This window comes from Aotus nancymaae, unplaced genomic scaffold, assembly GCF_030222135.1.
Source record: "Aotus nancymaae isolate 86718 unplaced genomic scaffold, 86718_ANA_hifiasm-v0.15.2.pri h1tg000007l, whole genome shotgun sequence".
NCBI classification, from domain to species: Eukaryota; Metazoa; Chordata; class Mammalia; order Primates; family Aotidae; genus Aotus; species Aotus nancymaae.
This window is the reverse complement of record NW_026988418.1, coordinates 57,516,790-57,529,688: the sequence shown is the minus strand read 5'-3', so window position 1 is coordinate 57,529,688 and position 12,899 is coordinate 57,516,790. Positions and strand designations below refer to the sequence as shown.

Genomic DNA, 12,899 nt, shown 5'->3' with positions numbered 1-12,899 from the left:
CCTCCCTGCCCCCACCATGTTCCTCAGTAAGGTGGAACTGCAGACTGCCAGTCCTATTGGCTGGGTATTACCTGCCTCCTTGGTGGCTCCTCCGTTGCACCTCCTCAGGGCTGGCTGTGGTTGCCTGTTGGCAGCATGAGTTGCTGTCACTGCAACTCAAGTTGGGCCTTGAAGTTCCAGATACATGGGCATCACCGCCCACTGGTCCCAGATGGCTCTGTTGGCCCACCTTCCACCATGCCCGTCACCGCTGGAGAATCTCCTCTTCCCATCAGGGTCACAATTTCTTGTGTTCCCAGCAAGCATGGACTTCCTCCCTCGGTTCTTCAAAGAGCCCACAAATATTAGAACGCCTGCCAAGCATCCTGATTCTACTCCTTAGAACTCCTCTGAAAGAGCTCGGGACAATTTGTGTAGAATTTCAAGTTGCACCCTGTGTTGTTGAGTCAATATATCCTTCCTGCCCACAGTCCGCAGGTCCCCAGGTGCACCCCCAAGGCTAACTTTTGTTCTGGTGTCCTGAGGGTGACTGCAGAGCCCTTTACCACTTTCCCGGGTGGGTGATGGGTGGGGACTGTTTGAAAGTGCAGCAGCCAACTGTACCCCCAGCTGGGGCACGGCCAGCAGAGTCTGCCCCACTGGAATCGGACTCCTGGCCCCGGGAGCTCAGCCTCTTTGCCTGTAGCAGGCGTGCAGGTTGTCAGAGGTTGGAGAAATGAGATCCAGACATATCAAATGTTCCTGATTGGGGGACGTTCCAAATGGAAAACTATCGATTCAGACTCACCCCAATGAGTCCAAAGGGGGATAGGGAGGGCCCTGATGATATCCGTGTGACTCTGCAGGCCGTTTAGGTTTGCAAGGGAAAAGACGAAGGAGAGGCCATCATGAAAAAGGCTTCACCCTGACAAGAATAAGTCAAGAATGTTCAAGTTGGGGGGGCGCAGTGGCTCATGCCTGTAATCCCAGCACTTTGAGAGGCTGAAGCGGGAGGATTGCTTGAGCTCAGGATTTCAAGACCAGCCTGGGCAATATAGTGAGACCCCATCTCAAGTCATTAAAGAAAATATTTTTAAAAGAATGTTTAAGCCTAACTTAAGCATTTCGTTCAGATAAAAGCATCCAGATGAAAGAAGGTATCTGAAAAATAATAAGCTTCAAATAATAACAGAGAGGGGATAGACCTACTGCTAGAGACGGAGACTCTGAAGTGGGTGAGGCTGTGAAGAGAGCCCAGTGCTTGGTTCCTCTTGGGCTGCCCTCCTTTCCATTCCAGAAGGAACAGGCACTGAGAGTGAGAACTGAGTGGGCCGGGGAGCCGGATGGACTTTGCCTTGCCATTTCCTAACCCGGTGACCTTTGGCAAGTTCTGTTTCTGTGGCTATAGACGTGGGGTTGCTTACCTGTTAGAGTTAGCATAAGGATTAGGGGGATAAAGTGAGTAAAGACTCTAGCATGATGTAGATGGTTAATAAACAGTCGCCTAGATATGTGTGTACGTGTACTTAAACAAATTCATCAGTAAAGTAGAGACCTTCATTTTGGTCCTCTGATGCCTGATTAAAATCACCTGGAGTGCTAGTTTAAAATGCAGATTCCCAGGATCCCACCCTCATACTCCGATTTAGAGGGATGAGGAAGGGCTGACGAAGGGCCAGGGAATCATGTCCAGATAGTTCTCAGGTTCCGTTTGGAAACTGCAGTCCTAAGGGTTACGGAGGACGTGCATGACAGGAACAGGGACAGCGGGAGAGTCCTTAGAGCTGTAATGTGGGCGCCCAGCCTAGAAAATGGCATCTCAGCGGACAGAGGACACTTGAACACATGTCACAGATCTTCACAAGGAAAACATCGGACCAGTAAGCTACATGTCCACACGTAGGGTTCCGTTTTTAAAAGGTGGATTCAATTAAAGGGACCAATTTGCCTGTCTTCTTTTTTAGACAATTAGATTGGGGGTGGAAAGACAGTTTGTTTCATGTTTTTAGTTGCCTATTTTTAGAACAGTGCATTTTTACTTCAGATTTTGAAAAAAATTATTATGCTCAAATGGTGATATAATCAAGGGAGTTTGTGGTTAGCAGAACAAAACCGAGTTTGAGATTTGACGTCTGCACAGCAGACAGTGCTGAGGCATGTCTCACTTCCCCTAATAAAATCCCCGGTGTTGAAGGGAGTCTTCCATCAGGAGGGAAAGGTGACCAAGCTGCTCTTCCCTCTGGAGCCCTCGCTTCAGTGGCCCTGTCCTCCCACCGCCTAGGAAGCTGCTCTTCCTTTGCAGACTGACCCCAACGAGAGTCCCACAGGCACCCCTTTGTTCCCAGAGCCGGCAGAAACAAGCTGGATGTTTAACAAGACATGTTACTAAGTTTGGAAAGGAAAATAAATCTAGTGAAAACACAAATTATAGGACAATATAGAGTATCCTCATGATGTTCCCTTATGGAACTGGGTCTTCTGGGCCCCAGTGCACGTCCCCAGCTGCCCCGTCCCCAGCTGCCCGGCTCTGTGCTCAAGCTCCCAGGGGCTGGCTGCTGTCCCAGCCTCTATTGGTGGGAGCCAGTTACTATCACCATGACCCCAAAACCATGTTTTGACCTCTTGACCCTCCTTGGATTAAGATCCCAGAATCTAGGGACAGATTCCCTGTTGTTCATTTTCCAGGATCTTCCCTTTCAATTTTTGTATCTGCCAAGAGACTTCCCAGCAAAGACCTCGCCGTTCGGGTGAGACTCTGCTTCTTCCCTGCGCACCACCAGCTGTGGCCCATAAGCCAAAGACGGATCACTTATGGGGGCAGTGTTCCTGCTCGGGTCCCTAGAGGCCTGCATTCCCCACTTCTCCCTTCAGTCTAAAGCCCTGCTGCAATCAGGTCACCCTGTTCTCATACACTTCAATAGGTCTTCATTGCCTGTAGAACAAGGCTCAGGATCCCTCAATATTGAATGTTTAAAGGAAGTCTTGGGCCAGATGCAGTGGCTCGCGCCTGTAATGCCAGCACTTTGGGAGGTCGAGGAGGGCGGATCACCTGAAGTCAGGAGTTCAAGACCAACCTTGCCAACATAGTGAAACTCTGTCTGAACAAAAATTAGCTTGGCATGGTGGAGTGCACCTGTAGTGCCAGCTACGAGGGAGGCTGAGGCAGGAGAATTGCTTGAACCCAGGAGGCAGAGGTTGCAGTGAGCTGAGATCACATCACTGCACTCCAGCCTGGGTAACAGAGTGAGACTCCACCTCGAAAATAAATAAAATAATAAAAGGAAGCCTCAAGTCACCTTCCAAGTCTATCTCCCATTCCTCCCAGCCCCACATCCTTCACCATAGCTTCTGGGGCAGTGAGAAGAGAGAATAGGGTGAGAACCCCCACATTTTATCTGGAAAAATGGTTACCAATTTCCAATTAGTGCCGTTTCACATAGGGTGAGAGCTGGTGGGGCGCTGGCCTGGGCACCAGGAGACCATGTCCTATTCTGGAGTATGCAGCCTTCTAGCCTCAGATGGGGCATCATTGGATTAGCCTATCTGTAGGAGCCTTGCCCACAGCTCCACAGCGACCTCTGTGACTCAGAAAAGCTGTGGAAGACTCAGTTGCCCAGAGGAGGCCTGGCATGATGTGGGACTCTTGCTCATGCTGCTGACAGGTGTGATCCCAGGCTTTCCCTGAGCTCAACCTTCTCATAAGGGAGAAATGGTCAACTCTATTCAGTGAGCACAGGAGCAGCGCTCAGCAGGTGTCTATGCATACCACCATGCCGGGATCTGGGGGTCAGGGAAGGATGAGAAATAGTCCTGTCCATAAAGCTCCTGGGCTTCTGGGAAATACAAGACAAAATCGCGCTTGTGTCATGCTGTGGATGAGTCCTGTGACAGAGGAGGACAATGCTAGGATCTCACTGGCAGGGGATGACCGGAAGAAGCCTCAGAAAGTAGGGGCCTTAGAGCTGAACCTTGCAGGATGAGTCCAATTTGGCTGCACACTCCCTGGGGAATGGGGAGGCAGAGGGGAGCCATTGAAAGCTTTTAGCAGCGGAGTGACACGATCAGGTTTGTGTTTTGAAAGATCACTGGAGCAACTGTGTCGTGGATGAAGGGGCAGAGGTGAGACTGGAGACAGGAAGATCTGAGAGGCAGCCACAGCAATGGTCCAGGCAAGGCATGCTGACAGGGTGTAGGCCTGAACTTCGGCACAGAACAGTTACAGAACCTTTTGCAAACGTGGGCATCGACGCAAAGAATTCGATAGCAGAATTTGTTCTGTAGACTCACGGGCATCAGGCATTCCTACTTGTTCTAGTCGGTCATTGTATTTTGTGTCCCCAAGTAGTGTCCCTCTCCTTCCTTCTCCCCAATTCAGCTATCTTCTCCACCTCACCTGACTCATCCCCAGAGCATTTTATACCCTCTCAGCCCCTCTTCAAGTATAAGCAGGCTCACAGTGAAAGCCAAAGAAAGTGTCTAATTCAGCACTTCTCAAGGATGTACTTTTGGGATTATGGGCAGAACAATTCTCTGTTGAGGGACTGTCCCATGCATGGTAGAACATTTAGCATCGTGGCCCTTATGGAGCTGATGATGCCTCTAGCATCCCCTAGTGATCTTGAGAACCAAACAATATCCCCTAGACTTCCAAACTTCCCTTAGTGGGGCAGTACTTGGGGGTATTGTTCATGCCCCCACACGGGGTCCTATCTCCCAACCAGCTGCTGTATGCAGATATCTCTCTTGTCTGCCATCTGAAAAATCAGCCCCCAAGGACACATCATCTACAACCTCACCACCTCAAATCAGGGTAGAAGGAGAGGACAGAGTGTCCACCCAGGCAGCCGGCATGTATGTCCGAAATATCTTTCTTCTACCCTTGTCTTGGATTGAATTTGGCTGAGCATAAAATTCTAGGCTAGAAGTCATTTTTCTTTGGAATGCGGAGACATTCCCTCATTAAAAAATATTTTAAAGCATGTACCCTCTTATTGTAGTCTTAAAAATTTCATGGAACTAATCTAGGGACAGATTTAAGTAACGAGCAGAACGCTCACCTGAAAAATAAAGTATTAGTGAGATACCTGAACGATTTGACCTTTGCTGGCAGGTACTTGGAACCATTAATTATATGCTTGTTTTATTCATGATTTGTAATGTTCTGGAATACTAAAAGTAATCCAATCGCAGTTGAATTTAACAAAAAAATTTAAACCTTATCTTAAAACATCCACTAATTCATCTCATGCAATGACAATATTCAATGTTTGAAGGAACGTAAAAGCAATCATGCAGGTAACTGTGCAGTTTTCATAAAGGTCCGTTTCATGATTGGTGAGTTGCGCATTTAACAGTTAACTACATTTAAACAACGTACAGATACCTGTAGGACTGCGGTGTTGGTAACTAGACAGAGAGCCTGTTCAACTAGAAACTGGCTAACAAGTTAACTATCTGAAGAGTTAAAACACAGCTCTTGTTTACATCCTTTGTTTTGATCACCTTCTTAGGGAGAAAAAGCCTGCTAGTCACCATGGAAATACATCAGGGCCAAATGTTCTGCTATCCATTTCCAGAGGTTTCTTTCATCTGAATTAAGCCTGCAACTCCAGGGCAAGACGAAGTCTGTGGCCTCCGGCATCCATACTCTTCCCACCTACCAGAGCAGACAGGGTGAGCTTCACACCAGGCCTCAGGGGTGGAGCGTAGCCCACGCCAGTCAAACCAGTTGTTGACTTTTGCAGAAATGGAAGCGGTGGGTTTCAATTGAAACTTAGCTACAGGGCCAAAACGAGTACCGCTGGTACCTGATGTCCAAGTAAGGTTTACTGAAGTACCAAGATCTTCACATGCTTTCTGATAAACTGATCCTCCAAATTCTGCCCCATTGTTGCCATTAGTGTGCAGCTGAAAGTCCCCAGTCCTGCAGCCCACTGCAAAGTTATTCCTCGTCCCCTTTGATTTGGTGCCGTCAAAGCCCATCTGGCACCCAGAAGCTGAACCATGAATTGCAAGTCCAGCAAAATCAAAGTTAACGTCACAGCCAAGCTTTACACGCTCCTTCTTGTAAGAGGACTTGATTTTGCCACTTTTCTTTCCTATGTTTGGTAAGAAGGGAGTATGTAATGCCATTTTCAAACCTTGACAAATTTGGTCTTCAACTGTAATTTCTGTTCCCGGAGTGTGACCAGTGTTCCATTTTTCTGTGAAGTCAAATCATACTCACACCATTCATACTTGGACTCCAAAGTCCCAGTAACTTTACCAGTGTCTGTATTAGATGATCCAGACTCTGAGAATTCCACGCCACCACATGACTTTGCCTTTACCTCATTTCTCCAACTCAAAACCAAAGCCTTTGTTGAAGCCCTCTCTGTGTGATGGATGGAGACCCACTGGCTGTGTGCAGGTCTGTCGGGAGGTTGACATGGTCAGGCCTCAGGAAAGGTGATCTGGTGGGCTCCTCAGTGAGGCTGCAGCTGTTGCTCCGCTTGCAGGTGAGGCCACTGGACTCACTCAGGTCGGAGCAGCAGCTGCCATGGCTGGAGGGCAAGAGAAGGAGCTTCACTGTCTTTTAGCTTCTAGTATTGTTGTTGAGAAGTCTGATGCCACTGATGCTCTATCCTTGTGTGTGACCTGTTCCCCTATGCCCTGCCCTTTGAGTCTTCTCTTTACTTCTGGTGTTCTGGATTCTATGACAAAATGCCTTGGTCTGTGTGTGCTTCTGTATGATATGTATGTGACTGTGTCTGTGTCTTTGTGTGTGCATGTGTGTAAGTGCCTGTGTCTGTGTGCCTATGTGTGTAAGTGCCTGTGTCTATGTATCTATGTGTGTAAGTGCCTGTGTCTGTGTGTCTATGTGTGTAAGTGCCCGTGTCTGTGTGCCCGTGTCTGTGTGTCTGTGTCTGTGTGCCTGTGTCTGTGTGTCTATGTGTATAAGTGCCTGTGTCTATGTGCCTATGTGTGTAAGTGCCTGTGTCTGTGTGTCTATGTGTGTAAGTGCCTGTGTCTGTGTGCCTATGTGTGTAAGTGCCTGTGTCTATGTGTCTATGTGTGTAAGTGCCCGTGTCTGTGTGCCCATGTCTGTGTACCTGTGTCTGTGTGCCTGTGTCTGTGTGTCTGTGTCTGTGTGCCTGTGTCTGTGTGTCTATGTGTATAAGTGCCTGTGTCTATGTGCCTATGTGTGTAAGTGCCTGTGTCTGTGTGTCTATGTGTGTAAGTGCCTGTGTCTGTGTGCCTGTGACTATGTGCCTGTGTCTGTGTGTCTATGTGTGTAAGTGCCTGTGTCTGTGTGCCTATGTGTGTAAGTGCCTGTGTCTGTGTTTGTGTGCCTGTGTGTGTTAAGTGCCTGTGCGCCTGTGTAAGTGCCTGTGTCTGTGTGCCTGTGTCTGTGTGTGTCTGTGTGTCTGTGTGCCTATGTGTATAAGTGCCTGTGTCTGTGTGTTTGTGTGCCTGTGTAAGTGCCTGTGTCTGTGTGTGTGTGTCTGTGTGTCTGTGTGCCTGTGTGTGTTAAGTGCCTGTGCCTGTGTGCCTGTGTAAGTGTCTGTGTCTGTGTGCCTGTGTCTGTGTGTCTGTGTCTGTGTGCCTGTGTCTGTGTGTGTGTCTGTCTGTGTGCCTATGTGTATAAGTGCCTGTGTCTGTGTGTGTGTCTGTGTGTCTGTGTGCCTATGTGTATAAGTGCCTGTGTCTGTGTGTTTGTGTGCCTGTGTAAGTGCCTGTGTCTGTGTGCCTGTGTAAGTGCCTGTGTCTGTGTGCCTGTGTAAGTGCCTGTGTCTGTGTGTGTGTGTCTGTGTGTCTGTGTGCCTGTGTGTGTTAAGTGCCTGTGCCTGTGTGCCTGTGTAAGTGTCTGTGTCTGTGTGCCTGTGTCTGTGTGTCTGTGTCTGTGTGCCTGTGTCTGTGTGTGTGTCTGTGTGTCTGTGTGCCTAGGTGTATAAGTGCCTGTGTCTGTGTGTCTGTGTGCCTGTGTGTGTTAAGTGCCTGTGCCTGTGTGCCTGTGTAAGTGCCTGTGTCTGTGTGCCTGTGTCTGTGTGCCTGTCTGTGTGCCTGTGTGTGTAAGTGCCTGTGTCTGTGTGCCTGTGTAAGTGCCTGTGTCTGTGTGCCTGTGTCTGTGTGTCTGTGTCTGTGTGTCTATGTGTGTAAGTCTGTGTCTGTGTGCCTGTGTGTGTGTGTCTGTGTCTGTGTGCCTATGTGTATAAGTGCCTGTGTCCGTGTGTTTGTGCGCTTGTTTGTGTTAAGTGCCTGTGCCTGTCTGCCTGTGTAAGTGCCTGTGCCTGTGTGCCTGTGTCAGTGCCTGTGTCTGTGTGCCTGTGTCTGTGTGTCTATGTCTGTGTGCCTGTGTCTGTGTGTGTGTCTGTGTGCCTATATGTATAAGTGCCTGTGTCCATGTGTTTGTGTGCCTGTTTGTGTTAAGTGCCTGTGCCTGTGTGCCTGTGTAAGTGCCTGTGTGTGTGTGCCTGTGTCTGTGTGTCTGTGTCTGTGTGTATGTCTGTGTGCCTGTGTCTGTGTGTGTGTCTGTGTGCCTATGTGTATATGTGCCTGTGTCCGTGTGTTTGTGTGCCTGTGTGTGTTAAGTGCCTGTGCCTGTGTGCCTGTGTCTGTGTGTGTGTGTCTGTGTGTCTGTGTGCCTGTATGTGTTAAGTGCCTGTGCCTGTGTGCCTGTGTAAGTGCCTGTGACTGTGTGCCTGTGTCTGTGTGTGTGTCTGTGTGTCTGTGTGCCTGTATGTGTTAAGTGCCTGTGCCTGTGTGCCTGTGTAAGTGCCTGTGTCTGTGTGCCTGTGACTGTGTGCCTGTGTCTGTGTGTGTGTCTGTGTGTCTGTGTGCCTGTATGTGTTAAGTGCCTGTGCCTGTGTGCCTGTGTAAGTGCCTGTGTCTGTGTGTCTGTCTGTGAGGGCCTGTGTCTGTGTGTGTACGTGTCTGTGTCTACGTGTCTGTATGTATATATGTTTACATTCACTGTGCTGCTCACTCCATTAGTGATTTTAATCTGAAAGTTACATCCTTCAGTTATGGGAAGGTTTTCCTTTATTATTTCTTTAAAAATGTTTGCTTCCTTTTCTCCGTTTTCTCTTTCTGGATTTTGATTATTCAGATGTTGGACCTCTGGACAAATCTAATGCTACAGTTTCTCTCTGGTTTTCAATCAGAATCTCTCTCTCCATCTCTCTCATTTATCTTTTTGTTTAACTTTCTGAGTGATTTTTCTGAAAAAACCTTGTAAACTTTCCATTGAATTTCTAATTTTTGCTTTCAACTCTTTGACCTGTTTTTAAACATACCCTCCTTGAAGCTTCCTGTTTCCATTTCACAGGCGCAATATCTTCTGTCACTTTGAGAATAGTATTTATACGTTTTGCTGCTGTCTTCTTATGCCCTTGCACTCTCTTTTCTCCAAGTGCCTTTTCTCTGTTAATGTGTTTTATTCCTTGTCTGTGATTTTAGAGGTGTTCTTCAGAAGGTAGGCGATCCTCAGCTACTCATATTTATTTCGGAATGAGTCACATAAAAATTAATGAGAAGCTCTAGTCAGTGCATGAACCTCGCTTACAGTCTTCCAACCTTCTCTGTATTCAGCCACATTTTGTTAGGAAATCCTCAGATGTAGGTATCTGTAGGTATTCTCTCCTGGGCTGGTCAGGTTTCTCAAGAAGAATCCGTCAGCCATATGTATGTCTGGATGTACAAGCCTGACTCACAGTAAAGCATGTGGATTTCACTTAATCCCACTTTCAAAATCGAAAGTCTCAACCATCTCCTGAGCTGCTGTTGGTATGTCCAAATCCAGGTCCTTTCTAGCTTGCCTTCTGCAGAGAGTAAGCCTCCTTTCTTCCACTTGAGTGAGCAGGTACCATCGCTGGGCAGGACAGGCTTGGGGTATAACTGCTCTTTATGAGGACTTTCTACAAATCCTCCAGTTTTCTGTCCACCCCCACATTCTGGCTTTCAAAGATACCTAATGTTTCTGATTCCTAAGTCCTGCTGAGCCTTGAGATGCACGTTGGCTTGCTTCTTGTTCACTTTTCCACTTTCTGGCTCTGATTCCAAGGTTCTCAAGTCTGCCAAGTCAGTTACTGCTCATCTAACTGCTTCTCAACGTCCCCAAAGCATGTGGATCGTGCTCACCACCTGCCATTTCCTCTTCCATTCTTATTGTAGTCACGAGTGTTTGCCTTTTGTATTCTTTGTCATTTTTGTTGGGATTAAGGTGAAGGCAGTATATAACCTCTTCAGATTTTTTTTTTTTCACTTAGCAATATGCATTTTAGGTTTCTCTGTCCTTCTGTGCATTCACCTCCCAAAGGACATTTTGGTTGCTTCCAAGTTTTGGCAGTTATAAATAAAGACACTGTAAACACCCATGTCACCCATGTGCCATATGCAGGTTTCTGTGTGGACATAAACTTTTAACTTATTTGGGTAAATACCAAAGAGTGAGATTGCTGGATCATCCGGTAAGAGTATGCCTAGGCTTTTTTTTTTTTTGGTAAGAAACCACTAAAGCCTCTTTCAAAGTGGCTGTACTATTTTGCATTCTCACCAGCAATAAATGTGGCTCTGTATCCTCACTGGCATTTGGTGTTGTCAGCGTTTGGATTTTAGCTGTTCTAATAGTATAATAATATTTTTAATGTCCTTGTCTACTAATTCTATCATCTCTGTCAGTTCTTGGTCTAAGCGGATTGGTTTTTTTCCCTTATTACGGGCTGTATCTTCTTTATATATGCCTGAAAAAATTTTATTTTTTACAGAAATTGTAAATTTTACCTTATTGGCTGCACAATAGTTTTGTATTTCTATAAATATTCTTGAGCTTTGTTCGAGATGTAGCTAAGTTTGATCCTTTGGGTCTCAAGCTTTGTTAGATAGGACCAGCAAAGCATTTCATTATGGGCTAATTTTCCCCCACTGTTGAAGGAAGACCCTTTTGCATATTCTATCTGATGCTCCATGAATGATAAAATTTTATTCTCTGGCTAGCAGGCATAGGAATAATTCCTGGCTCTGTGGATTGTTCTCTCTAATACTTCAGGGTGCTTCTTTTCCCAGCCTTGAATAGGTTCCTTGCCTTTATGCATGGATCAGGATTCTGCTGAAGACTCCAGGGAGACCCCCTGCAGACCTCGGGGGCTTTCTCTCAGTGGGGCTCTCTCCTCTCTGGGAGTCTGCCCTGTACCCTCTAGAGGCCTTGGCCTCCCAGATTCCTAGCTCCATCTCTGAAACTCAGATCCTCTCGGCTTCCTCCTTCCTATCTCAGGGACCTGGAAGCTCTCTCTAGCCGGTAAACTGAGGCAGTCACAGGGCTCACCTCCTTCGCATCCCATCTCTCTGGAATTGGTGACTTTCATTGCCTGATGTCCAATATTGTTCAATATTTTGTCTTGTTTATAATTTTTTCAGCCAAGGAGATAAAAATGGTTTCTTTGATTTCAACTTGGCTAGAGAAGGAAGTCTAAAGATTTCTTTTTTTATTATTATACCTTAAGTTCTGGGGTACATGTGCAGAACTTGCAGGTTTGTTACATAGGTATGCATGTGCCATGGTGGTTTGCTGTGTCCATCACCCCATCATCTAAAGATTTCTTTTGAATTAAACCAATTCATTAGTGATGACAAATCTTTATTACTGCAGCGTTCAGAATAGATAGACTCCACAGCAGCCGTGATCATGATAAAAATAAAATTTGGCAAGCACAACCCTTTGGTCTGTGGTTTGGTCAACTGTGACAGAGCCACCAGGAGACTCATGTTATCTGGCCACCCCCAGACTGGGATCTGCAGTGGTGGCAGTCAGTGAATCCACAGGGGAGTCTGGGCCTGATTTCCTGAAGGGCCAGAGGCCAGTCTTTGTCTTTGGGAAGTGGAGCAAGAGCATAGGATGGCGGGTGAAGATGAAACCATTGGAAAAGTGATTATGATATCAGTGCTGTTTTTCTTATTAAAAAGTTCCATCTAACTGTTTGGAGAAAGGAGTATTGCTAAGTAGGGGATCTATGCTGGCAACTTGAGAAAGACCAGCTAACTGGATGACTCCCTGGACCTTCATCTCTTATCTCCCGTGGCCTTCTGGTGCTATCCTGCTGTTATCCTACAGCTCAGGCGGTGCAAGTCTCTGGGCCAGCTTGTTTCTCACATACCCAAATGCGAGCCCTTTGATCACGAGCATTTCAGAAATTTTACCTTCATGATGTAATTCTTTCCAAAATGTATTGCATACTTTCCTGCCTTGGTAAGAGTAATAAAATGGCAATACTACTCCTACTAATAATGAATATTTAATCAGTTTGGCATGGTTTAAAGTGTTTTCCCTGTGTTAATTCATTTAATCCTCACAACAACCCTGTGAAGTAGGTACAAATATTCTCACCATTTTGTAGATGAGGAAACATACACAGGGAGATCAGGAATTTGTCCAAGGCATACAGATCACACAGCACAATTTTATCCATTCTGGGCCGCTCAGAGATACCACTAGGATCATCCAATATTGTACTGTAGCCATGAATGCAGACCTGAACGTGGATGAACTGAACCGCCATGAACTGAACGAGGTCCCTCGAAGTTAGGTTCCTTGTGAGCCCGTGGAGGAACTTGTAGGGGCAGCAGTTGTTCTACATAAAAGTCTCCAGAGAAACAAGCCCTGGAGGCGTCTCCTAGAAAATAAAGTCACAGGAGATTGATGAGGACAGGGGAGACTGGAGAACTGGAAACAGTGTGTTGGGGGAGGCGTGGTGGTGGGGAGACGTGAAAGGTGCACAGATGGCAGCCGCAGCAGGCTTCCCTGAGCACGAAGCAGTGTGACTGCAGCTGATGCTTCCAAGGATTGAATGGGGCCATTCAGCCTTGGGCTCAGCTGTATTGACAGTGACCCTGATAGTTACCTAAACTTGCCATGGGTTAACTAACACATTGATAAAATGGAGAAA

General features: G+C 46.8%; 1 pseudogene; it reads right to left on the bottom strand.

The window, feature by feature from the left end:
- Positions 1–5,573: 5,573 nt before the first annotated feature.
- On the bottom strand, positions 5,574–6,408 carry LOC105721717 (voltage-dependent anion-selective channel protein 2-like; annotated as a pseudogene).
- Positions 6,409–12,899: the final 6,491 nt, after the last annotated feature.